This window comes from Nannobrachium achirus (assembly GCF_963921795.1).
Source record: "Nannobrachium achirus genome assembly, chromosome: 4".
Classification (NCBI taxonomy): Eukaryota; Metazoa; Chordata; class Actinopteri; order Myctophiformes; family Myctophidae; genus Nannobrachium; species Nannobrachium achirus.
This window is the reverse complement of record NC_137813.1, coordinates 16,486,902-16,507,764: the sequence shown is the minus strand read 5'-3', so window position 1 is coordinate 16,507,764 and position 20,863 is coordinate 16,486,902. Positions and strand designations below refer to the sequence as shown.

Sequence of the window (20,863 nt, the reverse complement as noted above, 5' to 3'; positions counted from 1 at the left end):
TGCAAAAATAGGGATGTCATGCAAGGTTAGCCTTGTGAGCTCTGAGCTTGTATATCCAGGTCTGAAAGGGTTAACAAGGGCTAAATAATTGCTACATTAGATCCATTGGAACCACGAAGGTTCTGTTTTCAGTAAGGGTTTTGGACGAGGTTTCCACCCGACAGCGACCAGGTTCTTTATGTGTATCTGCTGTGGCACTGAGCCAGTTGAAGGAACATTGAACATGGAAGCTAGAAGGACAAAAAAGGGAAACAAGCAGGGGGCCGACACCGCTACGCCCCCAGTTCTCAGCGACTCTTGGGCTCTTGGAGTTACATTCGGACCCCTTGGTGGTCCCCCAGAGTTTGATAATGCACTGTGAAACAGAGAGCCTTTAGTTTGCAGAGTGAAAACGTTGCAGAGGAAAATCCCCCCCCCCCCCAACAGGGACATGCTGGGCCCCTGATTCAGCCCGGGAAAAATAGTTGGAGGCCGTCATTGCGCGCTATAGAGAGAGATCTCTCTCAATAGCGCTGCTGCTACTGAAAGATTTGAAGAAGTGACAAGCCAGTGGGCCAATTACATAAGTTATATTTTGTCGTTGTCGGGTGGAAACCTTGTATGTCCAAAACCGTTTGTTTTGTATTTATCATTTAAAAAATGATTTAAACTAGTGAAAACAGCCGATTTACAAGCACACAACGCCTCGCGGTGCGAGACGTTGTGTGCTTGTAGATCTGCTGTTTTCACTACTTTTGTGCAACGGCCTTGTATGATGAAGCAGGGCTTTGCTTTGCAAAAAAAAAATTACAAATTTGAAACTTCGACAGTGACGACAGTGGCGATTTACTTTGTTGGCCGCCCAGCCCTCAAAATGGAACGAAGGCCGACATTTTATTTGTATTTTTTTCCTAATGGCCGGCCTGGACCGGCCGGGAATGAACCGGCCGTTCGGGAGTTGTCCCGCTTTTCCCAATGGCCAGCACGTCCCTGCCCCCCAATGTCAGACTGCTGATTCGAGGCGCCATATGAATTATTTTGTATTTTTTCGCACGCCGCGCTAGACTAAACACTGGCTACTGTGAGGGCCCTGTCTGCGTTTTCTATGATGTGCCAGACAGACAGACAGTGTAGCTGTAGATGACTGAGCTCTTGTGTGTCGCTTGCAGTATTTATGTTATTGTTGTTTATTTCAGTGGTTCTCAACCTTTGCTGGCCGTGACCCCCCCAAAATGATCATGTTTTAACTGTGGAGCCTTGACAACCCTGACAAGCACTTGGAATTGTAGCAGTTGAAGGCATTACATTGAGTTTGACTCCACAGATAAATATTTTGAAAATAGCCAATCTACAAGCTCACAACGCCTCGTGCTGCGAAGCGTTGTGAGCTTGTATATCGGCTATTTTCAAAACGTTTGCCTTTTTCTTATATTATTTGACAATATTTGGATAGCTTTTATTGTATAGTTTGTGATTACTTTTGAAGCAGTAATGTTTTTCAAATTGTTTAGGTACTAGTAGGCATTAAACGTCCATAAATTGTCACTTTACACTTTGGCACACAAAACACTGAGCAGAAGCTAACATGACCCCGGTGTTAATGTCATTGTGATGTACTGTGTAAACTTATATGAAGGCTACTTTTTAAACTGAAAAGGGATTTCGCCACTGCTGGAGATATAGCACACTTTACACTATACCAAGGGTCTTCAACAGGGGGTCCAGGACCCCTAGGGGGTCCTCAGAGTTACTACAGGGGGTCCTCCAAATCTTTGAGTGATTGAAACTGTACTCTCTTCTTTTTTATATATTAACCACTTGAACCCTAGTGTCCATATTCTGAGAACTTTAGCCAAAAATAGCCAATCTACAAGCTCACAACGCCAGCTTGTAGATCGGCTATTTTCGGCAAAGAGGTTTGGTGTAGAGGAGAAAAAGAGCAGACTAAGTACAGCGAACGGTCAAGTTTATTAAGTCTTGACGGTTCAAGTGGTTAAATATCTGAAAACACAAATTGACATGAATCCAAAATACACTGATTGTGCTGCTTTCAAACAATGAAACTATGTAATCTTTGATAAGGTTGTGGGGGTCCCTGCTCCATCTCTCTCTCAACTAAGGGGGCCTTGGCCTGAAAACGTTGAAGACCCCTGCACTATTACTATATATGGTATATCAGCATTATCAGGGACAATGGGTACACATACTGCTGTGATGTCTTCAGCACGCGCGCACACACACACACACACACACATGCACTGTCGATGAAGTTGTGTTCAATCACACAAACCATAGAGTCCCTATTCTGGGAGCGAACATTTGGCTAAAATAGACAATCTGCAAGCTCACAACGCGTTGTGAGCTTGCAGATCGCCTATTTTCACCAGAGAGATTTGATATAATCGGTATAACAGAGAAAACCCGCAGGGGGCCCCAGTATAGACCCCTGGGGGACACCACCAGGCATTCATTGGGACTTTTCCCCTGTGTGTGTTTACGCTTCATTTCATTTCACATTTCATTTCGTTAAAATGAAGCCATTACTGTACTTGAACTGATGAATGGTCTCGACGGGTATACGACCAACATGGTGGTGTTCATGTTCATGTAATGAATGTTTATTTACACTTTAAAAGGCATTTAACGAGGCTTGAGAGATGTATGGGAGCTGTTGGCTTGGAGTGATGCGAGATGTCTCACATGGGAGGCGTTTAATGGGAGCTTTCATTGTGTGCACTTATTTTAACGTGTTGCTTCGTGTTCTCTGGTGGACACTTGTCAGATGATTACTTGCTGCTTTTTATTATTATTTATGTATTTAACGAGTACTAAAGAGGTTCTCAAACCACGGGAAAGTGACGGTCGGGACAAACAGACAAAGGGAAAATGTGTTTAGTTTTTGGTTGTTTTTTTGTATTTTGGAAAAGCACAGTCTGTGAATTCGTTTTCTTCATTTTTTTTTGTATTTTGGAAAAGCACAGCCTGTGAATTCATTTTCTTTATTATTATTGTTTTAAGGTTCTGGCAGCAGATTAAGGCTATCTGTATGCTTCCATGTACACTGTAGCTTACAACTGTAAATGTGTACAGAAACTCTTTTCCCGTAGCTTTTAAAGGACAACTTAGTTTTTTTACAACAAGGATTCATATTTTAGATTGTAATGAGAGAAAAGAAAAGATGAGTGTTCAAATGTTTTCATTTACAACACTTATCTTTTTTTTTCTCTAATTACAATCTAAAATATGAACCCTTGTTGTAAAAAAACTAAGTTGTCCTCTTAACCACGGCGATAAGACACAAAAATCTGTAGGAATCACAGAAATATTCCTATTCAAGGCTACCAATGTACGCATGCTTCATCATTTTCATAATACTGTATGTTTAACTTCAAAATTGCACTATAAATCAACTGTGTGGATGCCAAAAACAATTCCCCCTGGATAAAATGGGAGTCCTGGTATAAAAAGGTTTGAGAACCCAGTAGTGCTGTATTGCTTAACTCTGCTAATGGGATTTGTTCAGCTGCTATGTTTTTGTTATGTTAACGTCTTATCTTATCGCATCCAATGGTTGACTAGATGATGCATATGGCTGAGTTTATTGTCTCTGTACAGTAGGGGGCGGGGAGGGCTTGTATAGGTTTTTACTCTAGTCTGTAGCATCTTGTATAATTAGTTTTCTTAGAACATATTTGTGTCAAATGACAGCCAGTACACTCCCACCCAACACAATTATTATACATTGAAAATGTGAGACTGTGTCCATTATTGATGTGTTTTTGAAAAGATGGAATATTAAAGCTGCTCTAATACTGAACATCGTCTCTCTCCGGTGGAAACCTTGTATGGCTCCAAAACGTACTTCTCAGGATTCAAATTCAAAAGTAGCAGATCTACAAGCTGGAAACGCGGCTTGTAGATCTGCTACTTTTGATGCTTGTGTGTGATGCTGTAGTGTGATGAAGTAGATTTAGACATTTAAAAAAATCACACCCAGTGTGAAGTGAGCGTGGCTATTTACTGTGGGATTCCCGCAAAGCTTGGCCAAGGTGACCCTGGCCATACAAACAGACACCAACCAATTGGCAGCCTGGACAGACACAGGACAAACAGACAAATAACCAACTTTAACACTCAAGCTACTATTTGAAAAGATGTCTTCTACTCCAGGCTCTAGAAACAAAATGTGTCGTCTTAAATATTTATTATTACTTCATAATTAAACTAACTTCTGTCCATCATCTTCCAGAACAGCTCAGTTTTCGTTTTTGCATTGCATCAAACAATCATTGTTGTTCGGCGCTGCCAGTATGTATGTGGGTGGGAAAGTTGGCACTCTGTTGAGGTTTCTGCCAACCTGCGCCTTGTTATTTATATCGGGTCGCACTTGTTGATGGTGACGTCACCAAGAATGCTAGTCCTTCATTGGCTAAAGGCAGGGCCTTCATTGGCTAATGTCAGACACACGGCCATCCGGCCTGGAAGAGACAATAAAAAAATAAACATACACAAGAAAAAGGGTTTTCAGTAAACCGTAGCCTGACACTCGCCCCATGTGCTAGTGCCAGTGGCAGGCTGGCCATTGGCCTCCTCGCAGAGCTTCAGCTTCTCTTCGAGCTTTTCAAGGCGGGTCCCCCCTGCTCCCAGCCTCTCCCAGGACTCCTGCTGTGCCAAACAGTCCAGGAGCTCCGCGGTGGTAAACTCGACGTCCATGGGAACACCCTCGGCCTCCCACACGTCCTGCTGAGCGACCGGTGCGGCTTCTCCCTCCTCCTCAGCCCGAGGCTGTAGCTGCAGCGTGATGGAGTTCAACGTGGAAACGGCGGCGGGGATGCGGTCGCCGTAGCCAGACTGACACCGTAACATCTCCAGCATCGTGGCGGCTTCGCGGAGAGCCGCCAGCATCGTGCCGCGATCCACCGTTGCGCCTGGGGTGAAGAAGTCGACAAGGCCGCTCAGAAGTTCATAGCGGCGTTGGAAGATGTCCCCGAAGACGGCGATCCAGTGCTTCTCCATGCAGCGCAGGACGTCCTGGAGGCTCCAGGGCGGTTTCAGGTAAACTATCTCGCGCCACAGGTCGTCGTACTGGACCTTCATCTCTGCCTCCAGGACGGCGGACAGCGCCTCCCTCAGGCAGTCTTCCATGAGTGACACGCAGCTGCTGATCTCTCTGGTCCTGTCCTCCGTCTGCCCGCCTCGGCGCTCAGTCGCCCGCGTCGGGTCCAGGCACTCGGCTCTCTCCGGCTGCTGCTGCCAGCCGCCTCTCCTCTCGCAGAGGGTGGCGGCGGCCACCGTCTGGGCGTGCACGTCGGGCGTCCTCGGGTTCGTACCGCGGCCGTACCTCTCCACCTCCTCTGCGAGCTCGGCCTGGCTGAGGGCCTTCACCCCGGCCGGCAGGGACTTGTTGCGCAGGTTGACGTCGTCGGTGCACAGGACGAGGGCCCTGTCCGGGTGGAGGCTCCCGTACTGCAGGCAGCACTGCAGCACCTGGTCGTCGTTGTTCCTCGCCGTCAGGCCCTGGCGCCGCTGGGCCTCCTCGGCCTGCTGCACCGACTGGACCCGGAGGCCCGGCTCCTCGCTCTTGAGACACGCGTTGATGAAGTGCACCGCCCGCGTCCTGCCGCGGCTCTTCAGCGAGTCCAGCTCCTGGACCACCACGTAGGGGATCACCAGCACGGGGAAGCCCATGGCTCCCAGGCCGTGGGACAGCATCTTCTTCACGTAGTCCAGGTGGCCGATGAGGATGTTGGTGTCCACCACGACGCTGTGCCGCACGCCGGCCTCGCTCGGCTCTTCGTCGACCTGCATTTCGGTGTCGTCGTCGAGGTCCTGTGCTCTATCGCAGGCGCTCTGCGTTTGTGTGACATTCGTGCCATGGTCTAGAGCTGGGATTCTGTGATTCATTTGAACACTTGTCTTCTGTGGTCTAAGGACGATCCGTTTCCTTTTTGGCCCGTTCTCTGTTGTTGTGCATCTTCTACACAGTGAAAGCCTCTATCCGTCTCTATGAGGCGTCTCTCTTGTTCTAATGAATTCTACAAAGTACAACACCTTATAATACAACCAGCTCGCTCTGATCTGACATCAAACGTCAGATCATTGTGTTGTTGTGTGACGTCCTTTCATGCCCATATATGGAGATTCCTGGTGTCATCAGTCAATGCACATAATATGGGGGGCATGCCACCTTCTGTGCCCATGTATGGAGCTGACTCATGGTGTGTTTATGGTTATGTTGTCATAGTGACATGGCTGCGGTTTGTTTATGGCTGAGTCAGGATGACATCAGAGGGGTTCTAAATGGGCTCCTTACAGGTTCCCTTTGTACACTATGGAATAGAGAGGTACCCAGCAGGAGTACAGGGAGGGGGAGAATGGAGAAGCTGGAGCATTGTGTGAGTCTGACACTCGCACCCAGACCAGCAGAGAAGATGGGCTGGAGTGATGAGTACATGGCCTACACCAACGCCGACAACCCCTTCGGCGACAGCAACCTGCTGGAGACCTTCAAGTGGCAGAAGGCATTGGATAAGAAGGGAATTGGCCATCTATCAGAGAAAGGCCTGAAGGAGAGGAACAGATTCATCCAAGAAGAGAACCGCAGAGAGCTGCAGAAGGTGAAACGGCTGCGTCTGGAGAGGGAGAGGGAGAAGGCCATGAGAGAGACAGAGCTGGAGATGCTGCAGAGAGTGACGGAGGCGGAGCATTTCATGACCTGGGCGGAGCAGGAGGATAACTTCCACCTGCACCAGGCGAAGCTGAGGTCCAAGATTCGTATCCGTGATGGCCGAGCCAAACCGATTGACCTCCTGGTCAAGTACGTCAGTGCTGAAGGCGATGACCTGGCTGTGGAGATGCATGAACCATAAAGTACCTTGCTCAATGGACTCACTGTCACCGACATGGATGATCTGCTGGAGGACATTAAGGTGTACATGGAGCTGGAGCAGGGGAAGACCGTGGACTTCTGGAGAGACATGACCACCATCACCGAGGACCAGATCAGTATACTCCGGAAGCGGGAGGCCTCCGGGAAGGGAACGGGAGCCGTGCAGTTGGACCGGCGCGAGGGCATCAACGCGTCGGTGGCCGCGGACGTCGTGACGGTGTTCAAGGGCAAGACGTACAGCCAGCTGCAGGCGCTGCACCTCAACATCGAAACCAAGATCCGCGCCGGAGGGGCCAACCTGGACATCGGCTACTGGGAGAGTCTGCTGCAGCAAGTCAGGGTGTATATGGCCAGAGCACGGTTGAGGGAGAGACACCAGGACGTCCTGCGTCAGAAGCTGTTAAAGCTGAAGCAGGAGCAAGGAGTGCTCCTTGCTCCTGCTTCTCCCCATGATGATGTTCCCCATCATCAAAGAGGAGGACAAAGAGGTGGTGGAGTCGGTCCTGACAGAGGAGAACCTGATCCAGCAGAGCCAGGCGGAGTACGACGCCGGCCGCTACAGTCCCACCCTGCTCACCACCTGGGAGCTGCCCCTGGACACCCACACCACCTCCGCCGAGGAGGACACCACCCGGCTGCACCTGGCCCGCAGGCAGATGCAGGTCACAGGCTATGCCAGGGAGAGCACGGAGGACGCCTTCGTGGGGCGCGCCAAGGAGGGCATGGGCAACAACGAGGCACAGTTCACCGCGGAGCTGCCGGTCACGGGCGTGATGTACCTGTGGGCCGACAAGTACCGGCCGCGCAAGCCGCGCTTCTTCAACCGCGTGTACACGGGCTTCGAGTGGAACAAGTACAACCAGACGCACTACGACTCCGACAACCCGCCGCCCAAGATCGTACAGGGGCTACAAGTTCAACATCTTCTACCCGGACCTCATTAACAAGCGCTCAACGCCGCAGTACTTCCTGGAGCCCAACGCCAACAACAAGGACTTTGGCGTGCTGCGTTTCCACGCCGGCCTGCCCTACGAGGACATCGCCTTCAAGATAGTCAACCGCGAGTGGTAGTACTTGCATCGGCACGGGTGCGAGTACCGCTGCCAGTTCGCCAAAGGCATCTTCCAGCTGTGGTTCCACTTCAAGCCGTACCGCTATCGCAGATGAGAGGACCGGAGTGGACCCGACCAGGACCAAACCCAACTGCCTGGTTAGTTAGGCTATATGAATATACACCATTTTGTTCTACTTCCGGGCCTCTTTCGACTTCCTTCACAGGTGTTACTGATGATACTAATTAAGGCTCTGTTTGATTTATTGTACAGTTTCAAGGACCCCCATAACTCTATACAAATGGAATCGACAAATGGAATCAAATGGACCCTTGCGGGTCCATTTGCATCCATGTGTACACTCTCAGAGTTACACACCTGTATGGGACATTTGGAACCCAATCAAGGACACTTTGAGACCCACTGATGTAGCAGAGTGTTTCCAGTGAGCCAACATGCACAATATCAGCACCCTGACTCTGTTTGACCAGAATGGAACAGACCCTTCATTAGTATCATCGGTAACACCTGTGAAGGAAGTCGAAAGAGGCCCGGAAGTAGAACAAAATGGCGTATATGCATAGCCTGTAGTCTGGGGCCTTAGGGGATGAAATGGTCGTTTTGTGCAAATCAGTCTAAAAGTGCCAAATTTTGCACCGATGTAGCCCAGGGCATGCTCTAATGATTTAGCTAGGGCGCCCGAGCCGGCGACCTTAGGAGTCGCCACAGTGGCCAAATCAAGTTGGGCTCCCGTCAACACTATATACTACAGGAAGAAAATAAGTAAAACATCTCACAACACTTTGCATATGGCCTGGCTTACATATTGCTAAGTTTTATATTATGGCACAGTAATTCCAATCATATATAATAGCCTACAATCTTAACAAATTATAATCCCCCTAAGCAAACCAAGAAACCAACCACCAAACTAATTTGGGAAACAAAAGTGTTTTTGAATGATACCACCATGCAAAGTAGTCTAATCACACCCTTTCCTTTAATGCATTTGTTTTTAAACACCAACATGAATGGAACCAACGTTTATGAGTAACACAATTAAAACTCACTTTAGATTTTAAAGAATAAATAATCTCAGCAGCATCTCATTTTGTGTGTGCAATGACCACACAGTATCACTAGAGGGAGACTAGGCCCAGTTTACACACCCACCAGCCAGCCAAGCTATTTCTCATAGGAATCAATTCAATTCAGTCCAGAGGCAATAAAGAAATGATGGGAAGAGGTACAGGCACTCTGGGGAGTGTGTGTGTGTGTGTGTGTGTGTGTGGGGGGGGGGGGGGGGGGGGGGGGGGGGGGAATCAAAGGGAAACGGGGGGAGAACAATGCTGAGACAGTGTAACTCAAATAAACAGCTTTCTCGGTCCACCATTATCTCCCCCTGTGCATCTCATAACATAAGATAGTATGATAGATAAGTGCACACTGCACTCTATAGGCAGAGAGGGAGAGAGATAAGCAATTGCCACGGTGTAACCGAGGCAAATGCATGTGTAATTGAGGATGCACAACCTAAATGGAATGCAGATCATAGATGGAGAAAGCATGATGAGGGAGGGAGGGAGGGGGAGAGAGAGAGAGATGGAGCCGAGATGTGCACACTCAGTGCTCTTAGCATAGAGAGGAGTGGTATAGACAAACCTTGCTGGTCTGTCTGGTAGCCTTAGTGTGCAGTGTGCATTATTTATGGCACAATACCACCAGGGCTGAGAAGAAGAAAGAGCACTCATCACTCAACAGGGAGATCAGACAGACAGACTGACGACAGACAGACAGACTGACAACAGACAGTCAGACAGGAAATAGGCAGCCTGGACGTCTTGGTCATCAGGTTTCAGAGCAAAGCCAATTAAGCATAGTTCCCTTGGGGACAGCATATCGTCGTTGTCGGGTGGAAACCTCGTATCTCCAAGTTTCAAATTTGTACATTCTTTTGCAAAGTAAAGCCCTGCTTTACAATGCCGTCACACAAAAGTAGTGAAAACAGCAGATCTACAAGCACACACCGCCTTGCGGTGCGAGCAGGGCCGTTTTTAGCTATAGGCGGTATAGGCGGTCGCCTAGAGCGCCATCCTAGAGGGGGCGCCGAAATGGAGGGAGTGGACCCAAACCAGCCCAAAACCGGCCCAAAACCGACTAAATTCACGGCAAAAGCGCGCGCGCGGGAGTGGGGGAGCGCATTCGAGAGAGCTCGCCTAGAGCGCCGATTAGACACGCTACGGCCCTGGGTGCGAGGCGTTGTGTGCTTGTAGATCGGCTGTTTTAACTAGTTTAAATCATTTTTAAAATGATAAACGCAAAACTAACGTTTTGGACATACAAGGTTTTCACCCGACAACGACGATATGCTACATCTTGTTTTCTGATGTGTGCGTGTGTATGGCTTACTCTGGGCTCTACAGTCAAATCATGGATGTTGATTTATCCTTTTGTAACTCTGACAGTGTACAGATGTAACCCAATGGACCGTCAGAGTCACGCTGTCATAGTTAAATGAACACTCAGGATTTTACAGTATACCATTGGCCCTTATTTAGTACAGAGCAGACCCCTAGAAAGATAGAGTTCTGACACTTGCGTCGACTCCCATTGTAAGCGTGGAAAGCGGACGTGATGTCACCTTTTAGCGTTGGGCCGACTGGAGCCTGGTGACATTCCTAACAAATATCTGCTGCTCTTCAGCCTTGTCCACTTCCATTGTAACCGAGGCATTTTCAGTCGCTGGTAAGTAGACTAAATCATGTCTTTTTCCTTCTTTTAACGCATTCACAGGCCTCTCCAATTTAGGCAACATTATTATTTCACGTAATCGGCTGTAGTTTATGTCTCTCGTAAGAAAATGTACTTCATTGACTTTAAAATTATTGACTTTAAAATTATTGACTTTAAAATTATTGACTTTAAAATTATTGACTTTAAAATTGACTTAAATTAACTTGGGGAGGCCCGTGAATGTGTTAAAAGAAGGAAAAATATGTGATTTAGTCTACTTGCCACCGAGTGAAAATGCCTCGGTTACAATGGAAGTGGACGAGGTTGAAGAGCAGCAGACATTTGTTAGGTATGTCACCAGGCTCCAGCGACGCACCTTCCGCTCAAAGCGTGGCGCTACTCTCCTCTTGTACTGCTCTGGTACAGAGGTTCTCAAACTAATCCCTGCCAAGGGATTAGTGGGCTCTGTTTTTATTGTCTTAAGAACCAGCTCTTATGCCTTAACTTAAAGGCCTGTCCATACTGTCTCCGACCACCAAACTTCGGAAAGGTCCGGTTCAACTACAAAATGAAGTCACTTGCATCTTCTGAAAAGCATTACCCCGAATTAGAATTCAGAAAGCTGCACGTCGAAAAGTCGGAACTCTCTAACAAAAAAGAAGGGGAAAAAAACTGTACCGATCGTTCGTATAACATCAGATTAGCATAATGAAATGTCTAGTCCGGAATTCTGCTTTGAGTGGTTAAAAATATGAGCAAAAATTGCAGCCTGCAAGCTCACAATGTGTTGCAGCGCGATTATAATTGAAAAACAATCCTCTACTTTCTAATTGGCCCCTCTGGCATGGACAGAGGGGCCAATTAGACTGCATTCATGGTCTGGAGAGGGCACATTTTACAGACGGATAAAAGGGGGGAGCGACATCTCATCTTTTCGACACCCGACTCTAACCCTCACCCTAACCTTAACCTCTGTCGAGTGAGTCGCTAACCCTCCGGTCGAAATGATGGGCATTCGCAAAACCGAGATTTCCCCTAAAAGGGCAGGGGCTCAAGCCCCCTTTGATGTCTATGTGTGCACGTGCCTGGTTAGCATGCAAAAAATGATGCTGCATGGGGCCCCTGTGTGTGATCATCCACGTTCAACATTCACATAGTGGTGCTGAAACAAGCCAATATACATTCCATAGCGAAAACAAGCAAACAAACAAACAGGAAAAGCTCTTGCTGAGTCTCTGAGGTCATTGCTGGCCAGCAGGCCGCCTTTCATGTGTTACATGTGAACGCCCTCTCTTCACGTGTGTTGCCTGTTATGCGGCATGTTAAAGATATGCTGCTATGGCATGTCAGAGAGAGAGAGAGAGAGAGAGAGCAGTATGTTCACCGAGTGTTCTTGGCACATTGATATACTGTACATACAAAGAGAGCATCAATAAACACATTTGGAAAAAATAACTGCTGCTATACTCGTGCACACTTTCAAACACATTTGAAAATGAGCTCCTATTTTGTGTCACAGGTGGTGTTATGCCAGGTGAATGCAAAACATTGAAATATTGCTGCCATTTGTTTCAAAAGTTTATCCCTCCCAATTAAGCTAACCGTAACTACGTGTGAATTATATAACTTGGCTAGTTTTCCTAAGCTGCAATGCTCTGTTTACGCATGTCTTCATTCCCTTTTAATTGTACACACATTATTTTGTTTTGACTGTTTTTGTTCCACCTTAGCTTTAGCTATGTGAACGTATGTTTTCTCACCGCTATAAAGCGTCGTTAGAAAAAGAAAAACGAGAGAAAGAGAGAGAGAGCCCTCGGCTGTAACTGTGGCAGCAAGCGTGTGCTGACCTGTGCAAGCTTCGTGCACATACACCGCTCCAATTAGGGTAAAAGGGTTGTTGTGCACGCACACAAACACACACACACACACACACACACACACGCACACGCGCGCGCACACACACACACACACACACACACACAAAATGCCAAATATGCTTTCTGAAGTACTTTCTACATGTCCTGAGACAGAGGTTAATGCGTGGGCCTGTCTTGCAGGATAGGCGTGCCTCTCGCTGTTATCACAATGCCAGCTCCTTCCCTTTGCGCGAGGCACTGGCTAGCACACACACGCTAGAGAGTGTGTGCGTGTGTGTGTGACTAGCACGCGCACACACACACACACACACACACACACACACACACACACACTGCACACATTTGTGCTTGTGAACACGCTTAACACTGTCAGTGCGCCTGCGTATCGCTGAATAACTGGACACGTTCGCCATACGGGATATAATCAATATGTAACCCTGAGAGTGTACATATGTAACCAAAGGGTCCATTTGGTACACTCTCAGGTACAAATGAACACTCAGGGTTTTACTTTCTTTTTACAGTGTACTGTAGGGCCCACACTTACTGCCACAAAGGAAGTAGCCTACCGGTACATTAGCATGCAGTAAGTGATGATGGGGGGGCTTCTGTGTGCGATGGAAGCAGGCCGGTCGGTACGTTGAGCCCGACAACCAACGTGCCAGCTGCCTTTGTGCTGTGCTTTTCCAGCTGGACAGTGGGCTGAGTGGGGGGCTCCCGGGCTTGGCAGAGGAGGGGGGGGGGGGGGGGGGGGGGGTGTATACCCAGCCCCTTCCTGTCTCTCCATGCACTGCCACGCCAGCCGCAGCTGCTCTGCTGCTGTGTACAGAAACTCCACTTCCTCTCTTTGTTGTGCTCGGTGTGTGACCTGCCAATATGCCCCAGCTAATAACGCTCATCAGGTGTGGATTCTCTGTCGCCAGATACCTTTTACACACACGCCACGTACGCGCGTCACACAGACACATGTGCACACACGCACGCTAGACTTGCACAAGTACATGCAGGCATGAGAGTTCGCAGACATAAAAGGGACACACACATACACACACACACACACGTTAGTAGTCAGCACTAACCCACAACAAGTGGGCACACACTGCCACCGGCTGCCGCTGGCTCAGGAGAGACGGGTCTGACTGCAGACCACAGAAAGCCTTCAGACTCTATTGGCTCAGGAGGTAGCCTGGCCCGGCTCCCCCTGGCTTAGTGTCCCATAAGTGTCCTTGAACAAGACCGCTAACTGCTCCCTCCTGATGAGCAGGTTGGTGCCTTGCATGGTTTCCATTGGCGTGCGCGTGAATGTGTGAGTGTCAACGGGCGAACGTATTGCACATATCGTTAAGCAGAATAAGCGCTTTAATTGGGCAAAGGTGACATATAAAAGGAAGCATTTACATAAAAATAAATTAACCTCCTGTTAGAGCTGGGACTTAAACTGATTAATTAATTAGAGAAAAACAACGCATTGTAATCACACTTATTTTTAGCACCATGGAACCTTTCTCACTGGACGAGTTTCAGGCGTACCAATCATACAGGTGCACCAACCTACCAACAGACAACAAACCGGAGAAGAAGCCAATCAGACCGCTTTGCTTGGCCCAGGGAAAACTAGACCAAAATGCTTGTTTTGTTTCAATTGAAAAATAAATTGCTTCCCGGGTCAAATATTTATATGCATTTAAACGTACAATACATTTCGATGAATTAATTACAAAGCCTCTAATCGATTAGATCACGTTTCTTTTAATCAAGTCCCAGCCCTACTTCCTTAATATCACTGTATCTTCCTGATAGTATTTTCTCACACTTAGAACCGGTCATCATGGGTAAAGAGAGCATGCATATGAGAAGAGAGAACTTGTGAATAGAATTGAACCACATGACATGTACAGATCTGACATAATACTCTTTTGGACAAGGAGCTGGTTCCTATAGGCAGATTAGAGCATAATACAACATAAGCGTAGGATACTAATTGCTGTGAAGTGCAGCATTATAGCCTTGTGGCGTACCATCTACTGGAAGTTGAACTAAACGCGCGCGTGCACACACACACACACACGCACGCACGCACGCACGCACGCACGCACACACACACACACACACACACACACACACACACACACACACACACACACACACACACACACACACACACTAAATATAAATCAGACATTACCCCAATCCCTGGACCTCTAAATGCCCCTAATTGAATCTGTTCCTAATTGTAAGACTAACAGCCCTAAATCATTTTGAACCAGTTATTATACAACCATCTCTCTTGTGAGGTCCACCACAAAAATGGTCCCCCATAATCTCAATTTCTCGAATTCTACCACACTCACACAAGTAGGCCGCTAAAGTAATACAAGTATATGTGCGTACGCACACCCACTCACGCACACGCGCACACACATGCTTGATTGATTGATTGAAGAAGACTAGATTGGACATTTGCATAGGAAAAGACAGTTTCATGACAGTACAGTTCACTGGTACAAGGTAAACTAAAAGGATTAACACCTTAAAAAAGCTTTTGGGCATGTTTGATGTTTCAATTGGGTTGAGAGAGTGAGAGACAGAGAGAGACAGAGAGAGAGAGAGAATGAACCACAGGCTGCAGTACAAAGACACAACCAGAAAAGACCAGCTCACAAAGCCCGAAGAAGCCAATCAGACCGCTTTGCTTGGCCCAGGGAAAACTAGACCAAAATGCTTGTTTTGTTTCAATTGAAAAATAAATTGCTTCCCGGGTCAAATATTTATATGCATTTAAACGTACGATACATTTCGATTAATTAATTACAAAGCCTCTAATCGATTAGATCACGTTTCTTTTAATCAAGTCCCAGCCCTACTTCCTTAATATCACTGTATCTTCCTGATAGTATTTTCTCACACTTAGAACCGGTCATCATGGGTAAAGAGAGCATGCATATGAGAAGAGAGAACTCAGAGAAGAATACAATAGATAAAGCACTTGTGAATAGAATTGAACCACATGACATGTACAGATCTGACATAATACTCTTTTGGACAAGGAGCTGGTTCCTATAGGCAGATTAGAGCATAATACAACTGATAAGATAATAATTATGATACATAATTCATGATTTGTGTATGAGGCTCATATGACCATATAATATATATTATGAACTGAACTTACAGTATAAGAGACCACATTTTGGTCGGATACTGTGGGTTCAGGCTAAAGATTACAGGTCATAGTAACTTTGGTTGCCCTGACTACGAAATCATGATATACTGTATGTCACTATGGAAAATTACCAACTACGTGTCACTGTCTTCCTTCCTTGTTATGATCTGGGAACAAATCAATGAGTCCCACGACTTCTACTGTTATAATGTCACTGTCTTTCTTCCTTGTTATGATCTGGGAACAAATGAATGAGTCCCACGATTCTTACTGTCATAAACTGTACTCTTTATATACTGTTCTCCTCCATCTTGGAGGAGAGAGAGATTTAGAAAGCTGCCGCTATGGTAGCTCACTGTCTGTCTTCCTTGTCTGCTCTCTTAAAATACAGCAATCTAAGATATAGTCCTTTGGTCTCTTTGTCTTATTTTAATTATGGATTTATAGATCCATACTTATTTCACTTTAATTAATTTATTTAACAATAATGGTCCTTCGAAGCCGCATACAGTTTGTCAACATTGGCCGACTGAGGGACGGAGTGTTCAGGCTGTTTAGCCATGGTTCACTCTCTCCCCCGGTGGAACAATGTTGCAACACGTATGAAAAAGTACCATCCAGGAAAATCTCTACATTGCTGTATTTTCAGACAAAGGTTTTTATTGGACAACAGTGTTATCTGAGTTTTGGATTAATGTGGACCCGCGTGGACATCCATCAGCACCGGACCGTGTGACGAAGGGTTGGATACTCCACCGATGCTCGACGTGTGCGGTGCTTTGGGATCTCCACGCCTGGCAAATTCCTAAGATGATTAAGATAAGTACATATTTACTTAGTCCCCGTAACGTGTCGTGTCTTTGAATTTTGAATTAACGATGTTAATGTAATGATAATTGAGATGATTTTGAATGATGTTCTCCCTCCGTCGGAGGAGTCCGAAAGCTCCTAATAATGTTTTGGTTTGACACGCGTCGTAAATTAACCCTTATCTATAAATATAGAATGGTCGTAAAACTCTTTGTTTCATCTTAGTTTCAGGGTGTGTGTACAAACTCCCTATTCTATTTTTATCTATTTCTCTGGTTCGTGCTCTCGCTCTCTCATTGTGATGAGGAGACAGAGACAATACTGATTTTCAAACTTTAACTTTTTTCGGTACAGTGGTTTTTGTCATTATTTGTTTGTCTGGTCCCTATGAAGGGTCATTATTTGTTTGGCTTATAACCTAGGGCGTGAGCTTTCTAGCCAGCCTGATTAAAACCGTGCTCCTTAGTCAGTTTGTGGTTATGGCTTGTCTTGTGGAACAGCGACTCAGGCAGTCGGCTGTTTATTGTTATTTGTAACTGTATCGATAATACTGTGTTTATTTGGGTCTCTCAGTTTCATGGCTTTGCGCCAAGCCATTGGAAAGTGAGAAACAATATTTTATCTTTGACTATGTTATGGACCAGTTCTGTTTTCTGTAATATTAAGTACTTTTAAGACGTTTTAAAATATCTCTGAGAAATTAAAGTTAAGATTTAAGATTAAGAATAACTAACTCAAATTATGATGTCTAAATTAATTTAAACTATTGTAACGTTAAGTTTTAAAACCTCCTGGAGGCTTCTGGGTGTATCTGAGAATGGATTCTGTGAGAATGAATTTACTGTACTGTATGTGTGTGTGCGTGCATGCATGTTCGTGCGTGAGTTAGAGGTGGAGTGTCTGAGCTCAACCCCCCCTCTCTCTTCGTCAACGTGTGCGTGCCGTTCCAATACTGTATGTGTGAGTGCGGGCATGCGCCTGTGTGTGCGTGAATGCGCTTTAAACCCTTATCTCTTTTCACTCCCTCCCCCACTCTTGTGTGAGTGCGTGCGTGAGCGAGCTTGTGACTGTGATTCATGCCTGTTGAGGTGTGTGCGTGTGTGTCACCGTGTATGTGAGTAACCACCTGTATCTGTGAAGGTCAGATGGTCTGTGTGTGAGAGAATTGTTTTGGGAACATGTCTCTGTTTAGACCTCCTCTTCTCCTAGTTTTCATCAACATTTCATTGTTTTCTGTCTAAAGTATTTTGTTGATGTTCTATCCTGTCTTGTTATGAATACATTTAAGAAAAACTTCATTACCCATAAATCTCTTGTTATAACTGAACTTCCTGTTCCCTGGTTACCATAACAACCTTTAGATTCCATTGTTGGGAAGGACAAAGTCACTTCCCCTTCTTTTCGCCTTGGGCGTCTTACTGGTACTAGACACAGTGTCTAGTAACTCTCCCCCTTCCTCACTGCTACTGTATGTGTACAGTGTATGATTTAAAGCCCTTTTTATTGATTTAAATTATTTAAATTATTTATTTAAATTTAAATGTCACAACCTGTTCAGATGAGAGGGGTGTGATGTATCTTTTGTTTTTTTCATTTTAACATTTTTAACATTGTTTTAATTTGGTTTTTCATTGATTTAAGATTTATTTGAAACTTAATTTGAAATATTTCTGTTTTCATGGGCTTGAGACTGGACGGAGAGAGGAATGCAGTGTGGGGGAGGAATCGGGTCACCGGAAAACCACCTGACTGAGGCGGAGTGCAGACGAACCACAACCTGAGGCCAGGCCAGCAGTGCATGCCATTCCACCGCATCGGCACGAGTCAATCGTGCCTGGTCGGTGAGTTTCTGTTGCACTGTTGAAGTTATGCCATGTAGTACAAACACTATCATGAAGAACTAAATTGTCTTGATCAAATGACTGGCCAAAAGTTCTCTGCCCCGTAGGAATTAATCACCTGAAGAAGACGACCCAGAAGAACCCACAGCTTCTGCATGTCCTCACCGCCGTCTCTCCATGCCCCACCGTCATCATCATCCGATTTTTGGACTTATGGAGTTTTTTCAATCTTTTATTTGTTTTCATTCTTTATTCTTTATTCTTTATTTGTTTATTCAATTTTAATTCTGTCTTCATTCATCTGTAAAAAACAATGAAATATTTGTATTGGTGTCATGTCTCTTTAACTTTAAGGATTTATTACAGTTCCTTTTTGAAAATTTGAATTTCTAAATATTATTAAAGTCTTCATATTATTATTATTATTACCCTGATAAAATGTTTAATGTGGAGGTTATGAACCTCATACAAAAATTAAAGGGTAGATTGATAAGATAAGAATTATGATACATAATTCATGATTTGTGTATGAGGCTCATATGACCATATAATATATATTATGAACTGAACTTACAGTATAAGAGACCACATTTTGGTCGGATACTGTGGGTTCAGGCTAAAGATTACAGGTCATAGTAACTTTGGTTGCCCTGACTACGAAATCATGATATACTGTATGTCACTAGTGGAAAATTACCAACTACGTGTCACTGTCTTCCTTCCTTGTTATGATCTGGGAACAAATCAATGAGTCCCACGACTTCTACTGTTATAATGTCACTGTCTTTCTTCCTTGTTATGATCTGGGAACAAATGAATGAGTCCCACGATTCTTACTGTCATAAACTGTACTCTTTATATACTGTTCTCCTCCATCTTGGAGGAGAGAGAGATTTAGAAAGCTGCCGCTATGGTAGCTCACTGTCTGTCTTCCTTGTCTGCTCTCTTAAAATACAGCAATCTAAGATATAGTCCTTTGGTCTCTTTGTCTTATTTTAATTATGGATTTATAGATCCATACCTATTTCACTTTAATTAATTTATTTAACAACAACATAAGCGTACTAATTGCTGTGAAGTGCAGCATTATAGCCTTGTGGCGTACCATCTACTGGAAGTTGAACTAAACGTGCGCGTGCACACACACACACACACACACACACACGCACACACACGCACACACACACACACACACACACACACACACACACACACACACACACACACACACACACACACACACTAAATATAAATCAGACATTACCCCAATCCCTGGACCTCTAAATGCCCCTAATTGAATCTTTTCCTAATTGTAAGACTAACAGCCCTAAATCATTTTGAACCAGTTATTATACAACCATCTCTCTTGTGAGGTCCACCACAAAAATGGTCCCCCATAATCTCAATTTCTCTAATTCTACCACACTCACACAAGTAGGCCGCTAAAGTAATACAAGTATGTGTGCGTACGCACACCCACTCACGCACACGCGCACACACATGCTTGATTGATTGATTGAAGAAGACTAGATTGGACGTTTGCATAGGAAAAGACAGTTTCATGACAGTACAGTTCACTGGTACAAGGTAAACTAAAAGGATTAACACCTTAAAAAAGCTTTTGGGCATGTTTGATGTTTCAATTGGGTTGAGAGAGAGAGAGAGAGAGAGAGAGACAGAGAGAGAGAGAGAGAGAATGAACCACAGGCTGCAGTACAAAGACACACAACCAGAAAAGACCAGCTCACAAAGCCCGCCTCATGTCTGACAGGACCAGCAGGCTGAATAGCAGCGGGCTGGCAGACAGACTGACAGACAGACAGACAGACACACACACGCGCACGCACACACACACACACACACACACACACACACACACACACACACACACACACACACACACACACACACACACACACACGCACATCCACACAGACACACATGCACGCACGCACGCACACGCACCCTGACACACACACACACACACACACACACACACACGTATGAATGTATAAAATGTAAGAAAAGTCTTCTGAAAATAGCAGATCTACAAGCTCCCAATGTGTCGCATTGCCACAAATTGGGAGCTTGTAGATGGGCTATTATCAAATGGCCGACATGTATATAGGGCTGAAGTGGGTAATGAATGTTTTGTAGTAAAGATCAAAGTACTAACGTTTTCGATTTCGATTTAGTAATGATCAACTAAAGTTTTCGAACAATTGTAGTGGAGTAATTTGCCCCTGGGATGTAACAGAGTAGAAGTAAAAGAGCTGAACATTTGAAATACTCCAGTGAAGTAAAGGATACCTCCAAATTTAACTTGAGTAAATGTACTAAGTATACTTTAGTTTACACCACTACACACAGACAGACAAACAGACAGACAGACAGACAGACAGACAGACAGACAGACAGACAGACAGGCAGTATGCCCATGCACCAGCCAGTCAGCCACCCAGACTGTGTGTACTGGCGAGGACTCTCAGCACCCACCACCATGAGACAAAAGGCTGTGT

General features: G+C 45.6%; 1 pseudogene across 1 annotated transcript; it reads left to right on the top strand.

Annotated features, from left to right (window-relative positions):
* Window positions 1-6,353: 6,353 nt before the first annotated feature.
* On the top strand, window positions 6,354-8,035 carry LOC308282696 (splicing factor Cactin-like; annotated as a pseudogene). The gene has a single exon. The product of its transcript is annotated as a splicing factor Cactin-like (transcript).
* The last annotated feature ends 12,828 nt before the right edge of the window (window positions 8,036-20,863 follow it).